The following is an 11,315-nucleotide window of genomic DNA, read 5'->3' as shown; positions in this document are numbered from 1 at the left end:
TGCTGGCTGAAAAGCTGAGAAGTGCCTTTACTTCACATAGCTGTGAACAAATTGAGCACATTTTCACTTCTAACATATCATTTCGTTCTAAGAAGAATCAAGGTACTAAGGAGAAACGGTTAATTGAAGAGTTCTAGAGGAAAAGTGCAAACTAGTCTGGAATATTTTATGGTGCCACAAAGTTTTAAAGTGCTCAAAAGATGACAGAACCATGTCAAACACACAAAGGGCTTTCAAAAGCTAAATCTCCAACAATTTGAGCATCAAAATAAATAGTGATGGTAATCCATTTTATATTTAAAAAGTCAATAAGTCTTTGCTAATCCTAAATAAATAAATGAGAAAAGAGATATTCCTTACAATAAAATGGAAAAATTAGACTCATAAAATCCTTTTAATAATCATAGAAATAATCAATTCAGGAAAATAAATCATTACCAGCATATACTAAAACCAAAAAAAAGCTTGGTGGGGGATAAAATATTTACAGTTTCAGTGTGTGTCATAACTGATTATTATCAATTATAAGGAAGATGGTAACTTTTCAGTGAAGCCTGGCAAACAACACATTATCAAAAGTCACCAAAGTTAACATTACCAAATAATTGCAAACTGGCATCATGTGTCTTCTGTTGTGATGCACTGAGATGGACAAGGAATCATTTGTATTTCTGACGAAAACACAGAACTTGCATCTATCCATGAGGCAACAACAACAACAGCAACAACGAAACAAAGTAAGAAACATTCGATAAAACCATTGGTTAGTGCTTTCAAGAAATGCCAATGTCATAAGTGGCAAAAGGTGATGAACAATTCCAGAATAAAGGAGTGCTAAGAGACATGAAGCCTCCGTTAGAAGAAAAATTTTATATGGGATTTTATTGGGACAATTGGCAATATTTGTATATGAATAGTAAATTAAATAATAGTATTTAACAATATCAAATATTTTATAATAGCACTGTGTATAAACGAATGCCCTTTTTTATTTTAATATTTATTTATTTTTGAGAGAGAGAGAGGGAGAGACAGAGCATTCGCAGAGAGAGAGAGAGAGAGAGAGAGGGACAGAATCTGAAACAGGTTCCAGAGAGAGAAGGAGACACAGAATCTGAAATAGGTTCCAGGTTCTGAGCTGTCAGCACAGAGCCCAATGCAGGGTTCAAACTCAGGAACTCATGACCTGAGCCAAAGTCAGACACTTAGCCGACTGAGCCACCCAGGTGCCCCTAAAAGAATGTCCTTTTTATTTTTTTTATTTTATTTTTTTAATGTTTATTTATTTTTGAGACAGAGAGAGACACATGAGCAGGGAAGGGGCATGCATGAGCAGGGAAGGGGCAGAGAGAGAGGCAGACAGAGAATGTGAACCAGGCTCCAGGCTCTGAGCTGTCAGCACGGAGCCCGACGCGGGGCTCGAACTCACGAACTGTGAGATCGTGACCTGAGCCAAAGTCAGACGCTTAACCAACTGAGCCACCCAAGCGCCCCAAGAATGTCCTTTTTAAAGAACACATGCAAACTGAAATATCTAGAGATAAGCATGTCTGATATCTTTAATTTACTCTAAAATTGAACAGAAATATGTACACACACACACACAGAGTAAATATGACAAAAGGTAACAATTGGTGAATGTGGGTAAAGAAAATAAGAAAGTTCATTAAAATGTTCTTGAAACTTTTTAATTCATTTGTAATTTTTTCAAATTAGAAGTTCAAAGAAAAATAGAAAGAACAAAGGAGTGAGGTCCTTTTCATTCATCCTGAATTTACTTTGGTACCTTACCCAAGACTGGGAGTGGAGTCTGTCAAAGGGAAAACTATACATTTTCAATCATGGCACCACAAATACTTCCTGTCCATGTCCTTAAAAGAGGGGTTTCTAGTAAAATGTTACTTGTGTATAGAGCTGTTAAATTTTTCAACATTTTGTCTTTTTCATGACCCATATTACTATTAAAATAGTAATAATTACTCTAAAAATGAGAGTGCCTAAGAATTTCCTAGCAAGTTTGTAAAAATGAACATTCCTAGCCATATTCCCCAGAAATTTTAGCTCCATAAATGTGCTGTGGGCACAAGCATCTGTGTCATTAATAAGCACTCACTCCAGGCGATTCTGAAAGAGATCATCACAAACTACCTGGAGAGAGATGCTGAAGTGCTTTTGAGCTTCCTCCCAGTGGAAGCCAGCTGAGTCTCGCTTTTGCACAGGAATAAGGGCAAGTGGTTAGCAGGAAACTGAAGAAAGTTTTTCCTGAAACCCAGAGAGCGACCATTCTGGAAAGAAAGAAAGAATCTCCCCAGTTTTGATTTTATTCTCCAGGACCCAACAATTAATTACTTCTACCGTCAACAAAACATTTTGAACATTTTCCTTACTAATTCCTCATCATCTTCTTTCCACGGCTAGATATAAATTAGGGTTTAAATGTGTGTTAGAGATTAGAATTTATAGTCATCCGCTTTATAGCAAATCAAAATATTGGATAATTACAAATAACAAATACTTGTGAACCTGCCATTTAACTTCAAGTTATCGACATTTTTGTGATTGTTTTCTTTTTTATCAAAAAAAATTGTTTCTGTCAAAGTTAAAATTCTCACTGTTTGACCCTCCAGGTCTCATTCCGATACCTCATTCCCATCCCCAAGAGACAACCATCATTTGCAATGCAGTGTAAACACTTCTAGTTCATTTTCTTTACTATATATATATGTATTCTCAGCGACAATATATAGCATTTTGAGTGTTTTTCTTATTTACATAAATGACATATTATGTGTTACATTTTATTTTAATTTTTTTTAAGTTTATTTATTTTGAGAGACAGAGAGAGCAGAGGAGGGGCAGAGAGAGGGAGAGAGAGAGAGAATCCCATGCAGGCTCCATGCTGTCAGAGTGGAGCCTGATGTGGGGCTTGAACCCACAAACCGCGAGATCATGACCTGAGCCGAAACCAAGAGTCAGATGCTTAACCGACTGAGCCACCCAGGCGCCCCTTATGTGTTACTTTTTGATATTTGATTTTGTCAGTCAAAATAGTTTTAAACTATACATGTTGATAAAGATAACACTAGTTCAATCAACGTGGATTTAAGATAAATGTAGCTTAAAACAATGTATATTTATTATTTCACGATTTCCATGAGTCACGAGTCCAGCCATGGTTTACCTGGTGCTCTGCACAGAGTCTACCGGCCATAATCAAGGTAACAGTGAGAGGTATAGTCTCATCTACAGATTGAGGGGCTCTTCTATGCTGATAAAGCTGTTGGCAGAATTCAGATCCTTCAGCTGTAGTGTTGAGGACAGCAGTTCCCTTCCCCATGACCCTCTCTACTGGCAGTTCACAACAGGACAACTTAATTCTTCAAGGTCAGCATATCTGTCTTCCGGTGTGTGACAGGGAAGACTGAATACCAGATACATAAGCAGTCCTCTCTTTTATATTTTGGCAATAGAAAATATTATATATATGTAATATAAAAATGGTAGTACAAGCTGAAACCATGCAGAGTGATCTTAACTAGCAGCAATAAATTATAATTCTCATTATTATTTTCCTGTCCCTCATAAAAAAATTTTGTCAAACTTTTGTCAAAACATTGACAACTCTCTTACTGTATGTTAAAAATATATAAAAAATATTTTAAAATAGTAAAACAAAAATATATTTAGAACTGTAATTTCACAGTAGAAATGTGCAGAATTCATGTTTGATTTCTCTGTAAAAAAATAAATAACAAGCCGTTTGAACAGTGCTTGCCTTCTCATCATATAATTATTATATGTAACAAACATCTTTTCCATGCCTTGCTGAAATGTCATCGTCCTTTCTAAGTTTGAGTCAGCTTCCAAAATGTTAACGTTTTTACCTTCAATATCATGAGTGGCCTCTCAGAGTTCCTTGAATGCAAGGTGTTCTGTCTGTCTCTTCTGGACATCTTCGTGCCTTCCAGCATGGCCACTTCCATCATCTGTGTCAATCAGTTCACATTTATTAGGTTCTCCATCGTCCATAACAATAGCCTCTCCTTTATGGTCATTTTGCAATTCTGTATCTTCCCTCCAAAAGTTCTTAATAGGGTTGTGTTGTATATAGTCGACTTTTTAGAAATAGTAAGTCAGGAGGTGGGAGAGGAAGATGGCAGCGTAGGAGGACTCGGCTCACTGAGTCCTGCTGATCACTTAGATTCCACCTACACCTGCCTAAATAACCCAGAAAACTGCCAGAAGACTAGCAGAACAGATTCTCCAGAGCCAAGCGTAGACAAGAGGCCCACGGAAGAGGGTAGGAAGGGCGGCGAGGCGGTGCGCTCTACACGGACTGGCAGGAGGGAGCCGGGTTGGAGGGGCATCCCGCCGGCAAGCAGAGCCCTGGAGTCTGGCTTGCAAAAGCGGAGGGGCCAGACGGAGTGTGTTCCGACAGCAAGCGGGACTTGACATCTGGAAGGTTATAAGCTAACAGTTCTGCTCGGAGAACGGGAGGGCTGGAGGACAATGGGAGGGAGAGTTGTTGAGCCCAGGGCGACAGAGCTCAGCTTGGCCGGGAACAAAGGCACTCGCCAGCGCCATCTCCCTCGCCCATCCCCCAGCCAAAATCCCAAAGGGAACCAGTTCCTGCCAGGGAACTTGCTTGCACCACGCAAACACCCAACGCTGTGCTTCTGCGGATCCATCCCTCCGGCGGGTCTGACTCCCTCTAGCTGCCTCAGGGCCCCTCCTGAAGTGGATCTCCGAAGGAAAAGCCAGCTGAGCCTGCCCCTCCCGCCCCCATGCACCTTGCCGATCCACCCCAGCTAATACGCCAGATCCCCAGAACCACAAGCCTGGCAGTGTGCAAGTAGCCCAGACAGGCCACACCACCCCACAGTGAATCCCGCCCCTAGGAGAGGGGAAGAGAAGGCACACACCAGTCTGACTGTGGCCCCAGCGGTGGGCTGGGGGCAGACATCAGGTCTGACTGCGGCCCTGCCCACCAACGCAAGTTATTCAAGACAGCACAGGGGAAGTGTCCTGCAGTTCTGCACCACTCCAGGGACTATTCAAAATGACGAAACAGAAGAATTCCCCTCAAAAGAATCTCCAGGAAATAACAACAGCTAACAAACTGATCAAAAAGGATTTAAACAATAGAACAGAAAGTGAATTTAGAATAATAGTCATAAAATTAATCGCTGGGCTCCAAAACAGTATAGAACAGCAGAGAATCTCTTGCTACAGAGATCAAGGGACTAAGGAACAGTCGGGAGGAGATAAAAAATGCTATAAATGAACTGCAAAATAAAATGGAGATGACCACGGCTCAGACTGAAGAGGCAGAGGAGAGAATAAGTGAACTAGAAGATAAAATTATGGAAAAAGAGGAAGCTGAGAAAAAAAGAGATAAAAACATCCAGGAGTATGAGGGGAAAATTAGAGAACTAAGTGATGGACTGAAGAGAAATAATAATTGGTATTCCAGAGGAGGAAGAGAGAGGGAAAGGTGCTGAAGGTGTACTTGAAGAAATAATAGCTGAGAACTTTCCTGATCTGGGGAAGGAAAAAGGCATTGAAATCCAAGAGGCACAGAGAACTCCCTTCAGACGTAACTTGAATCGATCTTCTGCACGACATAGCATAGTGAAACTGGCAAAATACAAGGATAAAGAGAAAATTCTGAAAGCAACTAGAGATAAATGTGCTCTAACATATAAAGGGAGACCTATAAGACTCGTGACCAATCTCTCTACTGAAACTTGGCAGGCCAGAAAGGAATGGCAGGAGATCTTCAATGTGATGAACAGAAAAAATATGCAGCCGAGAATCCTTTATCCAGCAAGTCTGTCATTTAGAATAGAAGGAGAGATAAAGGTCTTCCCAAACAAACAAAAACTGAAGGAATTCGTCACCACTAAACCAGCCCTACAAGAGATCCCAAGGGGGATCCTGTGAGACAAAGTACCAGAGACATTGCTACAAGCATGAAACCTACAGACATCACAATGACTCTAAACCTGTATCTTTCTATAATAACACTGAACGTAAATGGACTAAATGTGCCAACCAAAAGACATAGGGTATCAGAATGTATAGTGGACTATTTAGATCATTTACTATAGTAAATGAAATTTGTGCATGTCAGAACTGTGCAAAGCAAGGACTAACTATGTATTGTCACCTGACCACAACAGTGACATTCTATCACCTTTACCATATTTTGTTAGTCACAAATGATAGGTCCTGCTCAACTCAAGGAGTGGGGATTATACAAAGCATAACACCAGAGTAGGGAGAGGGGATGATTATGGAGGCTTTCTCAGAATTCTGCCTATGATTGTGTTTATAATTTTACTAATTCTGGTTAATTTTGTAGCACAATACATTCCTACCAGGACTATATGACGGTTCCTGACTCTCCACAGTTTCACTGAAACTTGGTATTATCAGATATTTATTTTTGCCAGTTCAATAATTGAAAAGTATGATCATTATTTGAAATTTCACTTTCTTGTCATTAAAATTTAGTAACTTTTATGTTTTTAGACAATCTTCTTCCTCTTTTTTGAATTACTTATGTTCATTGATTATTTTCCCATTCTTCATAGTTTTCATTTTATTTCCTAGGAGTAGTTTATGTAATCTAGATAGTAATTCATAGTATATTGCATATGATGAAAATGTATGTTCTCAGTCTGATCTGTGCCTTGAATCTAGTTAATCATGTCTCTTTTAGTATAGAAGTTTTAATTTGAATGCATTAAAATTTATCAGTCTTTCCCTCTGTGCCATTTTAAAAATACTGCCCAAGCCCTAAACCAATGCCATTATTTTTTCTTCATAAAAATAACACCAAAGTATAGAATTAACAATTGGTTGTTAAATCAATGAAAATTATAAATGTGTCACAACAACTATTTTCAATTCTAAATATCCAGAGTTAAAATTTAATATCAAAAGCAAACATAAAATTAGGAGGAATTGAAACAAATCATGATTTGCTATATTAACTGCATTCTCCAAAAAAAATAAATAATGCGTTATGACAGCAATCTTTTCCAATAGGACATAGGCAGAAGATACCAAAGACAATATCAGATTGAGCAAAAAAAGGAATATGACTGAGATATTTTGGAAAATTTACACCTAAAGTTAAATGAAAAGTGCTACTATTTATTTGTAAAATCTCAAATGCATTCGAATGGCAACATTATTATAAAAATTGTCCACTACAAACTCAGAGCATCACTTTGATCTGTTTGGCCCAGACAATTTCTTTCCTAGGATATGAGCTCTGTTTTCTTTTTCTTTTTCTTTCCAAGTAGGTTAATACAAAAGCACTTCAGATAATAAGAAAGCCAAAGGATTGAGTCTTTTCATCAAAACATGAAATGGAAAGGCTGTGAAATTAAAGATAGAGATCTGTTTATTTGTATAGAGACAAATTAAAAATGCATCTGTAAAACAAAACAGTCAGCTTTTTTGTAGCTGGTGTTCATCTGAGCTAATCTAAAGCACGTGTGCACGCGCGCGCACGCACACACACACACACTCTATATGAAATCTTCCCATTAAAAAGTAATTAGAAATGACTTTTAAAAATAGCCTCCCAAATTCCCTTTGTATAATTTCCGACAACCCCTTCATCTTATCAAGTTTTTTGTTAAGACTGTCATTATGCTAACTGGATTGTGCTTCTTTTTTGTTTCTACTAAATGCTTCTAGGGGGACAAAATATTCTCTTGTGTTTAAAATAAGTTTAACCTATTTAATATATATTGTTTCACATAGAAAATATGCACACCTTTAAAAATCTATTTCTGTTACTTATGTACTCAGTATCAATATGCAAAGAGAACACTGTAATTCAGCAAGATTCTCCGCAAGGATCCGCTTAACAAATCCAAAGTCTAGATATCTGGTAATATAACCTGAGGCTGAAGAATTCTATAGCCCAACCTACCGCCTTGTGGATTGCAGTTTATTCCCTGTGGGTAATACATCAACATCTGAAAACCTGAATGGAAGTTTTAAAAGAAAAAAAATTTTCAGACATGAAAACTTCAAAATCAACCTCCAGATGGTTTCAATGCAGTTTAAAATTTCAGCCTCAGAAATTCTCTGTAGGATTTTCTACCTTTTTAATTCTTTGGTCTAAGAAATATTCAGTATAGTGTTTTCTATTGCTCTTTTTGAATTTTCCTTCTATTTTCATAGCTAGCATTTATTAATGACCATTTATTTTTGAAACCTCATTAAAGGGCAAAAAGCGCAGGTTTAAGAAGTCTCTTCTAAGGTATGGTCTCACACTGAGAGACAGAAATGTCTGAGGAATGAAGAATTGCCACGGGATTGCAATAGTTTAGGAATGGAGACAAGCTCACCGTACTCACTCTAAATATACCCCCCTTCTCCTGGGATGGGGGCAACTTAAAGGGACTAAATATGCCCTCAGACCTCCAGTTATGTAGGGCCAAAGGAAATCCCAGCAGAAAATGAGGGAGAGGAAAATGTGTTCAGGGTATTTGACCCCTTGGCTCCCTTATAACACGTGACCGGAAGTCACTGCTTCTGGCAAGGTAGCCAACTTCTTCTCCTCCCAGCTTCCTCGAACTGCTCTCCACAGCCCCTTTCAGGCTGAGTGTGGTAACAGCTTTGCGGCTACTTGCTCTGTTATTCCACTATCCTTTGTGGTTCCCCTACGCTCACACTTTTTAAATAAATTGCCTTTTGTAAATAAACTCATCTCAAATGATCCTATTTTAAGTATGCCATATTTTATCAGAACCCCTGATACATTTACTATAAGAAATTTATCTAACTTAAAATCAGTGATTCTCGGGGCCTGGGTGGCTCAATTGGTTAAGCACCCAACTTCAACTCAGGTCATGATCTCGCAGTTCCTGAGTTCGAGCCCCACATCGGGCTCTGTGCCCTCTCTCTCTCTCCTGGTCCCTCCCCCCACTCACTCTCTCAAAAATAAATAAACATTAAAAAATTAAAAATCAGTGATTCTATAGGCAAATTATAGGTATATTTTACACACACAATTTTTCTTATTCAATTACTCAGTGGCCACTAACAGCGTGACAACTATTTTGAGGCAGTTTTGACTTTTTTTTTTTTTTTTTTTAGTGTCTAAAAGGGATCTTGAGAGATTCAGATTGTGTATGCCAGTTTGTGCCCGGACCAGTCACATGAACTAAAGGAGCTCATATTTTCTCACATAGGAGCAGGAAAGACAGCATGCGTTGGGAGTGAAATACCAGGGACCAGAAGAATAAGTTGAGTTGTGCTGGAATAATTCACCAGAGGAGCCACCAGGATGGCCACCCCTATAAAAGAGCAGCAGATATGACGTGAGCAGGAGAGGAAGGATGGCTGTGAGAAGGGAACTTTGTGAGTGTTACAGGGACTCTACTGGTATGAAGGGCTAATAAGAGCTTCTGGAAGAGTCTGGCCTGAGGGGTTCAGAACCATTTGAGAAATTTATGTGGACTATGGATCTACTGCTGGAAAAATGTCACCAAGGACTTCCTGAGCTGTTGCAGTTCTGAGAGAACATGGGGAGGAAAGTAAGGAGGTAACTTGTGTTTTCTACACAGAATAAGAGCAACCGGCTTGGCTGTGTGGTGTGTTTGGGGAGTAGGAAGTGATGCTTGTCCTTGAAATGCGGTCCTCCATAGGCAAGGGACTCAAGCAGAGGAGGATAAACAGATACCTTCTCAACATTTGATCGTGGGCTTCATAACAGACTCGAATCTTGTCCTAAAATGTGCTGGACCCAGCTCGAAAGCAAGCACCGTCTCCCAGTTCCTTTCCTTTTTGAACCCTATTTCTAGTATATTTATTACAACAGAGTTGACTGACGCAGATGGGATCAGATGTAGCCTGGCTCTTACTGGGGAATGCCTAGAAGGAATAGGAGACATGAACCTTCTCCAGGTAGAAATCACCTGCCCAAGGTAAAAACTCTCCTAAAAATGGTCTCCCAGTTGAGTTAGCCCAGCCCCCTGGGAAAGGAAATTGGGCGTTGGATTAGGGGAGGAATCTTTGAGTCTTGAAGTGATAGGGGCCTAGAAACTACCAGTAAATACCATGTCAATTTTCTCATTGACTCCTTTAGGAAAAGAAGACATCATGTACCCACTAATTGAATAAATATTAAAATATCATATAAAATAAGCCAAGTACTATTCTGGGTACAAGGGGCCCAACACTGTGCAATACAGACAAAAAACTCCTGCCTCATGGCACTTAGAGTCTAGTGAGGAAAGAGGGACAACAAACAAGATTAGTGAGTCAGATATGTAGTGTGTTCTAATGGTGGTAAGTGCTAAGGGGAAACTGAAAAGGGACTAAGGAAGAAGTAAAGGAGGGAAATTGGTCGACTACTGGGAGAAGAGGGTCCCAAGCTTAATAAACAAATTCAAAGGCCCTCAATGGAAGTCTTATGTTCCAGGAACAACAAGGGGCCAGTGCAGCTGGAATGGAGTGTACTAGATAGAACACAACGAAAGGAGAGGTCAGGAAGCAAAGGGACCTAGATGTGGTGAGGCCATCGTAAGGACGTGTAGTGAGATGGGGGCAATACAAAGGGGTGACACTTTGAAGACCATCCTGGCTGCTGTGTGGATCATGGCTGCAGAACGCCAAAGGCTCAAGCAGGAGACCAGTTAGGAGGCCACTCAAATAGCACAGCCAGAGACTTGGTGGCGTGGACAGGGTGTTAGTAGGTGAGGCGGTGAGATCCGGTCCACTTCTGGCTGTGTTTTGGATGCAGAGACTGCAGGCTGTGATGGCGCAACCCTTGTTACACTTCCTTCTGTGCCAGAGGGAGACTCTTGCACAATGTCTGACCCACATCTGGTTGGAAAACGGCCTATGTAGATTTGCCGAGGGTAGCAAATATACACTAGTTGAGAAGGAGGTATTTAATAGGAGGAAAACCATTATTCTTAGAGTTAGCAACCTCTCAGGTAGAAGATTTGCTTTCATCAAATTTATATTTCTTAATGATGTCATGGTATACAGGAGAAAAAAATTATATAAATCTTTCAAAGGGGCTATGGAGTGCTAATCATCAAGCATTTGTTTTTCTGAGTGCATTATTATTATCTGAGTTGCGGGCTAGTGCTAACAGGATGAGAACGCTGAAGGAATTTTCCCTAGTGCTGTGGATGTTTTATCCACTAGCACTCAAAGACAGTATGCTGAACATCTACAGGGTCCTCTGAAAATATGTCAGACCTCAGGGAAGCATTGGCTTCAAATCACAGGAAAAAAACCTACATAGTGGAAAATAAATATTTAATTAAATTTTAATT

Source organism: Prionailurus bengalensis, chromosome B2 (genome assembly GCF_016509475.1).
Source record: "Prionailurus bengalensis isolate Pbe53 chromosome B2, Fcat_Pben_1.1_paternal_pri, whole genome shotgun sequence".
Lineage (NCBI taxonomy): Eukaryota > Metazoa > Chordata > Mammalia > Carnivora > Felidae > Prionailurus > Prionailurus bengalensis.
The sequence above is the reverse complement of the archived record's forward strand: the minus strand, read 5'-3'. Positions refer to the sequence as shown.